Genomic DNA, 7,830 nt, shown 5'->3' with positions numbered 1-7,830 from the left:
AGCGACACTCCATCTCAAAAAAAAAAAAAAAAAAAAAGAAAGCAGCAGCAGCTACCTCTCTTGACTGTGGTGACAATTATATTCGCCAAACATGAAGAATCAATACACAAAGGATTCTAGTGACCAGAAGGACACGGATGTCAAAGATGGGGGTAAACATAATGTTTCATATGAAATGAATGTTTCATAATTGGGAATGTTGGGAAAAGCAGTATTTTAAAATATTATTTTATAGAGTATGTGATTTAAATCATATATATATATATATCACTAAAATAACATTATTGCCTTACAAGCTCACACACTGAAATTAGCATTTTTTGAAACAGCCCCCCTTATGGGGAGAAGAGCGAGGCCTCGTGTTCAGGGACAAATCGTGTGTGTGGTCCAGGGAGATAACAATGGCTCTCGGTACAACTAGTGAGTGCAGGATTTCCTTTGGGAGCGTGAGAATGTTCTGGAACTAGATAGTGCTGATGGCCGCACACTGCTCCAATTGTACTGAATGCCAATAATGATCAATTTTATGTGTATTGAACCACAACTTTAAAAAAAAGAATAAGGCTAAAAGTGGCTTTAAAAATATAAACCAAGGGCTGGGCACAGTAGCTCATGCCTGTAATTCCAGCTCTTTTGGAGCAAGACAGAAGGAGTATTTGAGCTCAGCAATTCAAAACCAGCCTGGGCAACATAGTGAGACCCCCTGTCTCTACAAAAAAATTTAAAAATTAGCTGGGCATAGTGGCGTGTGTCTGTGATCTCAGCTACTGGGGAGGCTAAGAAGGGAGGGTCGCATGAGCCTGGGAAAGTCAAGGCTGCAAGGAGCTATGATCATGCCACTACACTCCAGCCTGGGCAACAGAGCAAGATCCCATCTCAAAAAGAAAGTAAAAATCAAAGTAAACCACCAGGTATAAGAGAATCAGAATTATTATTCATGGAGTTGTGAAACCACTTTTATCTGGTCATTCTCATCCTCCCGCCCACCCTGACCCAGCCTCTCAACAGTGTTTCTGGCGTCACTAATCCTCCATCTCTCCCAGGGCCTGTTGCACCAACCCATCCTACCCTCCTGTCAGGAGATGAGAGCAGGGCTGGTACTGGCAAATGTGGCTTCGAGTCCTGGCCCTACCACTGGCTGGTGGTGATCTGTGAAAGGTCACTCAATCCCCCTGGGATTTTGCCTTAAGAGAAAGATCAAATACTTTCTGCCCTGTGGGAGGAGTGACGGGAGCAAACGGGGTCATTTGTGTCCATGAAAGTCCCTGGGGAACTGCAGAGGGCTGATCAGGGAACAGGTTGCTCTTGTGGTTGTCAGGGCCCATGACCCAGCGGCATCGCACAATGACAGTTTGTGTCAAGTCAGAGAAGAGGAATGTGGGAAGGATTTGATGTGTTGCAATTGCTGGCATATACTGACTATAGCACAGACACCAGAGTGTTTTGGGGGAAAAGGGCCCTCCTGCATCAATTTCCCCAGAAGGTTTCAATTCAATCCTCTTGTTGGAAATAGAGGATTACATTTTTCTTCTGTTCCCTCGGGAGAATATTGCCCCTGTCCACCAGCTGCCCTTATCCTCCGTGCCACCCTACTCCCCATCCTGCCCTGGGATTCCTCCCTTTGTCCCAGTCTTAGAGGTTCCTGGTTCCTTCCTGGCTCTGAAAATCCCCAGCTGGCAGGTGGAAAAGGCTGGCGGTTCCCAGTATATGGAATAAGCTGCCCGAGAGAGCATCTCAAAGCTCTCCCAGAACGGTGCCTCCATGGGGGAGAAGCAGGGAGTCCTGGCAGTGGGAAGCTTCTCCACAGATAGGCCTGATATACACAGCCCCACAAGAGCTCTCATTCAGGAGTGCAGCTTTACATAATGTGTAAACTCACATCGCCCTGCAAATTATGCAGAATGTTTGTACAGCATCCACCCCAGCCTGGGCATCAGCAGCTTCTGTGGCTCGGATGAACCGCAGTGACAGGGTCTGGGATCTCTGGCCCTCGAAGGTGCAGGGGCTTGTCCCCAGGGGACTTCCCCCAAGCAGACCACTGCAAAGGAAACAGCACAGCTACCCGATTTCCAGAGAGGGCTAGCATTACCATCTTGCTCTTTTCTCTTTTAATCTCTTTTCTACATACAAATGGATCACCTGTGTTATCTCTGGGCACAGGAATTAGAGGTGAATATTATTCTTTTTGACAGTTTTCTGCATTTTCCAAATTTCCCACTATCAGCATGTATCGGTTACTTAATATCAGAATAATTTTCAAGTGTGCAGCAATACCTGTGGCGTGTTTTACGCACCCTCCCCTCATCGCACAGCAGCAGGAGCTCACCCAAACTGTGGAGATTTGACTGCACTCTTCCGTCGGAATGCAGTGCAGTTCATCAATCAGCCGTGTAAAAAGTGGAAGCAACTCCAGTATCCAGCGACAGATGAATGGTTAAACAAGTGTGGTCTATCCATACAATGGAATATTATTTATCCTCAAAAAGGACAGAAATTCTGATCCATGCTACAACATGGATGAACCTTGAGGACATTATGCTAAGTAAAATAAGCCAGTTACAAAAAGACAAAGACATTGTGATTCCATTTATAGGAGGTTCCTAGAATAGTCAAATTCATAGAGACAGAAAGTAGCATGGAGGGGGGGTGTCAGGAGCTAGGGGGAGGGGAGTGAGGAGCTGTTGTTCAATGGATGCAGAGTTTCAGTTTGGAATGATGAAAAAAAGCTGCAGATGGACAGTGGTGATGTCTGCACAACAATGTGAATGTTCTTAACACGATGAATTATATACACTTAATAATGGTTACACTGGGAAATATGTTATGTATGTTTTACCACAATAATAATTTTTTTTTAAAGTCAGCTGTGTTCATCGGGAATCACCTTAGGGCTGAGGCCCAGGAAGTGGGATCGCCACATTGATCTGAAAGGTCAAATGGGGGCTTTCAGAGAAAAGTGGAACTTCCTGTCGTGAGGTCTCTCCTTAAGGGTGACCACTATATCTTACTCACCTCTTCCCTTCAGCCCCAAGCAAAGCCCCAGCCCACTTTGTGGGTTCCACGTATTCAGAGTCACCTGCAAAAGGTACCCAGGGCAGGAGGAGGGCTCCGAGAGACTGAAGAAGGAGACCAAGGCTTGTCACTTAATTTGGGGAGCAGCACGGCGTCAAACATTTGCACTCATAGTGTGATTGTTGACTCTTTTCTTTGTTTATCTTTCCACTACCTCATTCAGTTTGTGTTGTTGTTGTTGTTTCATGCTTGGACTGTAAGAGAATGTACTGCCTCATTCTTCATCAGGGCCAACAGTGTGCCAGGCACCAGGGACAGAGAACTGAGTGAACTTGAGTAGGGAAGAACCAAAAGGAAGGAAAATGCTAGAGTCTCATCCACTCATCCACCCCTAATGTGGGGCATGATGTTATTCATTTAGCCCCATTGCTTCCAAAGTCATCCAGGGAGGCCCCAAGTTCCCCAAGGCATCCTTTCCAGGCTTTTTACAACTCTCCACATTGGGAAGCTCTTCCCCGAGTCTGAATCTGCATAAGCGTCTGAGAGATGCTTGAGCTGGGCTGACTTGAGTTTAGAGACCCTAGTGTTGTCATCAGAGATTAAATTTCGTTAACACCCAGGGGAAACTGCAGAGGAGGAGAGGTTTCTTTCTCTGCTCTCCACAATCATTCAAACACCTGATAATCACAAAGCTGCCTTTCTGGTTCCTTGTCTCTTGTCTCTTTCATCCTTTCTACCGTGGAGGATTTAAGATCCTCAAAGATCTCATGCCCTCCCCCATTTACATGTGGCCTAGTGCCATCTAGAAGTTTCATTTGCTAGTTAAAATAAAGAAGAGTTGTGAAATTCCATTGCTTATGTCTACTTTCATACAGGCATGAAGTTTTGGCTAGATATTAGAACACAGGGCTGATTTGGTGCAGGGAATGAGGATTTCAGAATCTCCCCTGATGTTAATTCCTAAAAGGTCTTCCTAAGAACACCATGCATTTATGTTTTTTTCAGATTTACAAAGTACTTTTGCAGCTTTGACCTATTTGGGCCTCACATGACCCCTAGGGGGGTGTGGGAAAGAGATATTATTATCCCTTTCATCTAAGTAAAAAAAGAAAAAACTGATATTCAGAGAAGTTGACCAAAGCCTAGTAGATAAAAAGTGATGAAGCTGAGATTCAAGCTAAGATCTTTAGCTTTGAAACTAGAATGTGATAAATTATAATGTGGTGTTAACTAAGGGGGCAATTTCATATAAGCAACTCAGCCAGTACTCACCTGTGTTCTGTAGACCCTAGCACTGTGTCTGTCATTGCTAAGCCACCATCAGGACTGAGGTCTGTTGAGGACAAGTGAGGAGGGAGAACAGGCACCTCACCCCAAAGCTAGGCCCACCTGGATCCCAGATTCTAGGAGGTTCCTCTAGTGCAGATGCACTTTCTTATCCAGCCAACCAATATCATAGTTGCAAGTTCCAAAGCTATCATGTGTTTCACCTTTTAACCAAGTGCATTTTTTTAAAAGGATATTTTTTTTCTCCATTAGTGAGAATAGGAATCCAGGCATACTAAAATTGCATCATGTAGAGATCCAAGGAGAGCCACCCTGGACCCCCCAGAAAAATGTGCAAATAAGATGCGGTGATCTAGAGGATGTATTCCCAGGAAGATGCCTCAAATCTGCACCCCCTGTGATGAGCCCACTATATCAATTCATTTAATTTATCACTGGAAACCAAAGGAGGAATTGTTCCAGGTGATTGACAGTAATTAGGGGGAACTTCCACCTCTGGTTAGGAAGATGTCAAAAGAAAAAGACCCTCTAAGTGGCTGGACTGGCAGATTTGGGGAAGAGGAGAGAGTGGAATGAGGTCCCTAGTTGTAAAGTGGGTCTAGGTGAATGGGGTGTACAGAGAAGCCTATGTAAAAGAGATTGCATATATAAAGTGCTCAGACATCAGTGTCCCCATTGGGCTTGTGTCACTGCTCATGTACACCACTGCCAGCCACCCCCACCCCACCCCCACACTCACTGCAGCATCTGTAGCCTGCTTGAATCCTAGTTCTGTGGAAGTCAAGGTGATCTGAGCTCACTTCCCTGCCCATGGTTCTACTACTGCTGTTTTCAACTTCCCACCCACCAGCCCACATTCTCCTCTTTTTACTAATACTTCCTTCTCCTGAAAGGCTGCTTCCATCCCATCTGGTTCCCTTCTGCCGTCCAGAACCTCCCCAAGCATACGGGTCTCAGCTTTTTCACAACTGGCAACACTATACTCCCAAAGAAGCCCCTCCATTAGAGAAACTGGTACTGTTTCTTTTTCCAAATAAATTCACTAGAGGTGCTTAGGGGCTAGAGAGTATGTTTCTAGCTTTTATATCTGCTTTGCTCAATTACAGAAGTTTAACATCTCAAGGTTGGGTGGGATCTGGAAGGTCATCTGAACTACCACACCAGCTGATGGAGGAATCCACTTCACAAACGCCAGCCTTGGAACAAGCCCCAGCTGTAAAGAACTTGAAGAACCTTGGAAGGTATTTGCCTTCTAAGTGAGTAAATAGCATTGGTGTCTTTTAGCCCTTTTAAAGCACATAGACGATTTACTGAATGAATAAATAAATGAACAAAAGAACAGAGAGCAGTAATAAAGACACAGGAGCAGATACAGTATAATAAAGCCACTATTCCTGAGACTGGGCTAGCCATCCTAGCCAGGAGGTATTCATCGTCACCTGGCTGTGGACAGCCCCAGCAGGGACAACCAGGAGACTATATTTCTAGGAGCAGGTGACATCCAGCATTCAGACATAGCCCCCTCCTGAGTACCCAGAAACTGCTAGTATTTCTTTGACCCCACATCCACAATCTCTCCACATGCATGCCACCCCCAACATAAGCCTTGGGCACCTTTCTTACCTGTGGTTACAGAAGAAGACAGGTCATTCAAAGGATGCAGAGAACCAGCCTGGCTTGGACATTCTGGGCAGCTGACAAAGTCACCCCAGAAATAGAGTGGCAGGTACAGAATAGAGCTCAGTCACTTCATTTCATGGTCAAACAGAGGCTGAAGAGTGAGGGTTTAGAGACACCCCGTCGAGCGGAGGACTTACGTGAGAGGCAGTTGGCTTCCCAGGGACGGCTGGGCAAGCTCTGCAGAGAGGTGGGTTTTTCCTGGGGCTGTCCAGCTCTGGTAGCCAGAGCGGCTTCATGCAGGCGCCACTGAGGACAGCCCAGGCAGCCCAGCACAAGCAATTCTGCAGGTGAAACCCAAGCCTGGCCCCAGGAGGGGATGAGGGCTCAGCACTCAGCACACAAGCACACAGGCTCACGCCGCTCTCTCTCTCACTCTCTCTCTCTCTCTCACACACACACACACACACACACACACACACACACACACACACACAGCCTCTCTGGAGGGAAAGGAGGAGGAGCCTGTGACTCTCCAGCCTGTGTCCGGTGGGGACAGTGGCAGCTCTGCCCTCCCTCTGTCCAGTCACCACGATGCTCCCTTCCCTGCTCTCCGGACCCCTGGAGACAGCCTGCTAAGGAAGAGAGAGGAGCAGCTGGGCCAAAGACTGCTGATAGATCAGGTGCCACGAGGACTTCCATTGTCCTGTGGATTTAGCCATGTAGAGTTTTTTGGGGGATGTTGGCAAGACGACTTTCAGCAAGGAGTAAAGACAAAAGTATGATTTCAATGAGTTCAGGGGCGAATGGGCCAAGAAGGCTAAGTGATAAAAAGTAGAAATAATTCTCTCACAGGCTTTCCCTTTAAAAGAGAGAAATACGAAGGTAACTGGAGGGAAATGTGGGCTCAATATGTTATTGAGTCAGGATCACTGCCTGGGGCCCCTGAATGCAAAGACAGGTTCTGGGTCCTGGGTCCCGGGTCTGTCTGTCAATATAGCAGTAGAGTTTTGAAATGAGGAATCCACTTCACAAATTCCAGCCTTGGAACAAGCCCAGCTGTAAAGAACTTGAAGAACTTTGGAAAGTATTCACCTTCTAAGTCAGTAAATAGCATCGGAAAAATTGGAGTAAGGACAGAGCTGCTGGCCAGTCAGCCCATGGTTCTCTCCTTGTCCTCCTCCCCTGTGAGACCCCTCCCCACCACCCTAGAGGACCACCGGTCACTCGCGTGGCCACCCAGTGTGGCTGCTTCCCTGTCACCCCCTCAGCCTCCTTGCAGGTGACCTTGCCTTTGATTTTCCGGAGAAGCCTCCTTTCCTCCAGCATCAGATCAGGACTCCTGTCTCCTTCCGTGCATGGCGAATCCTGGCCCCCTGTGATCTTGACATCACCCCATCTATTAATAGCCCGGGTTTTCTCAGACCCTCCCTCTCCTCCCCACTTGTTCATTCCCTTCAGCGCCTAACTAAGCCTATCCCCAATCCTCAAAACGCTATTTGGTTTCGGCCTTTCCCTCAAGCTACTTGCTAGCTCTTCTCCCTTATTTTGTTAAAAGCAAAGGCCCTGGACCTGACCCGGCCACAGACTGCTGAATTTCTGGCTCTGCTCTTAAACAGCTGCATAATCCTGGACAGGCCTTTTCAGCCTCCTACGCCTCAGTTTCCTCAGATGTAAAAAGAAGATGTGAACAATGGCTCCTGCCTCATAGGTTTGCTATGAGGAGTCAATTAGCACAAATAAACACAAACACACACATGCATTGTGTGTGCACATGTGCATGTGATTGTTAGCATCATCTTTTGAGAGAATTAAAAGACATACCAAAAAACCATAAACACTCATATTTCCACTATTCATAATTAATAAATGTTAATATTTCACCATATTTACATATATAAAGTTAGATGTATA

The 7,830-nt window shown here is 46.4% G+C and overlaps 1 protein-coding gene across 3 annotated transcripts in view; it reads right to left on the bottom strand.

Moving 5' to 3' along the window:
• Positions 1–6,421, bottom strand: part of CHRNA2 (cholinergic receptor, nicotinic, alpha 2 (neuronal)) — a 21,257-nt gene extending 14,836 nt beyond the window's left edge. For 2 of the 3 annotated variants that reach the window (XM_011944589.1, XM_011944592.1), the window contains exon 1: positions 5,923–6,421. The gene's annotated coding sequence lies outside the window, so the exon portion shown is untranslated. Of the gene's footprint in view, positions 1–4,284; positions 4,346–5,922 lie in introns of all 3 variants that reach the window. The other variant, XM_011944591.1, reaches the window with a different exon arrangement.
• Between the last annotated feature and the right edge of the window lie 1,409 nt (positions 6,422–7,830).

The sequence above is a fragment of the Colobus angolensis genome, unplaced genomic scaffold (genome assembly GCF_000951035.1).
Source record: "Colobus angolensis palliatus isolate OR3802 unplaced genomic scaffold, Cang.pa_1.0 Scaffold233, whole genome shotgun sequence".
Classification (NCBI taxonomy): domain Eukaryota; kingdom Metazoa; phylum Chordata; class Mammalia; order Primates; family Cercopithecidae; genus Colobus; species Colobus angolensis.
This window is presented reverse-complemented; position numbering and strand designations above follow the sequence as displayed.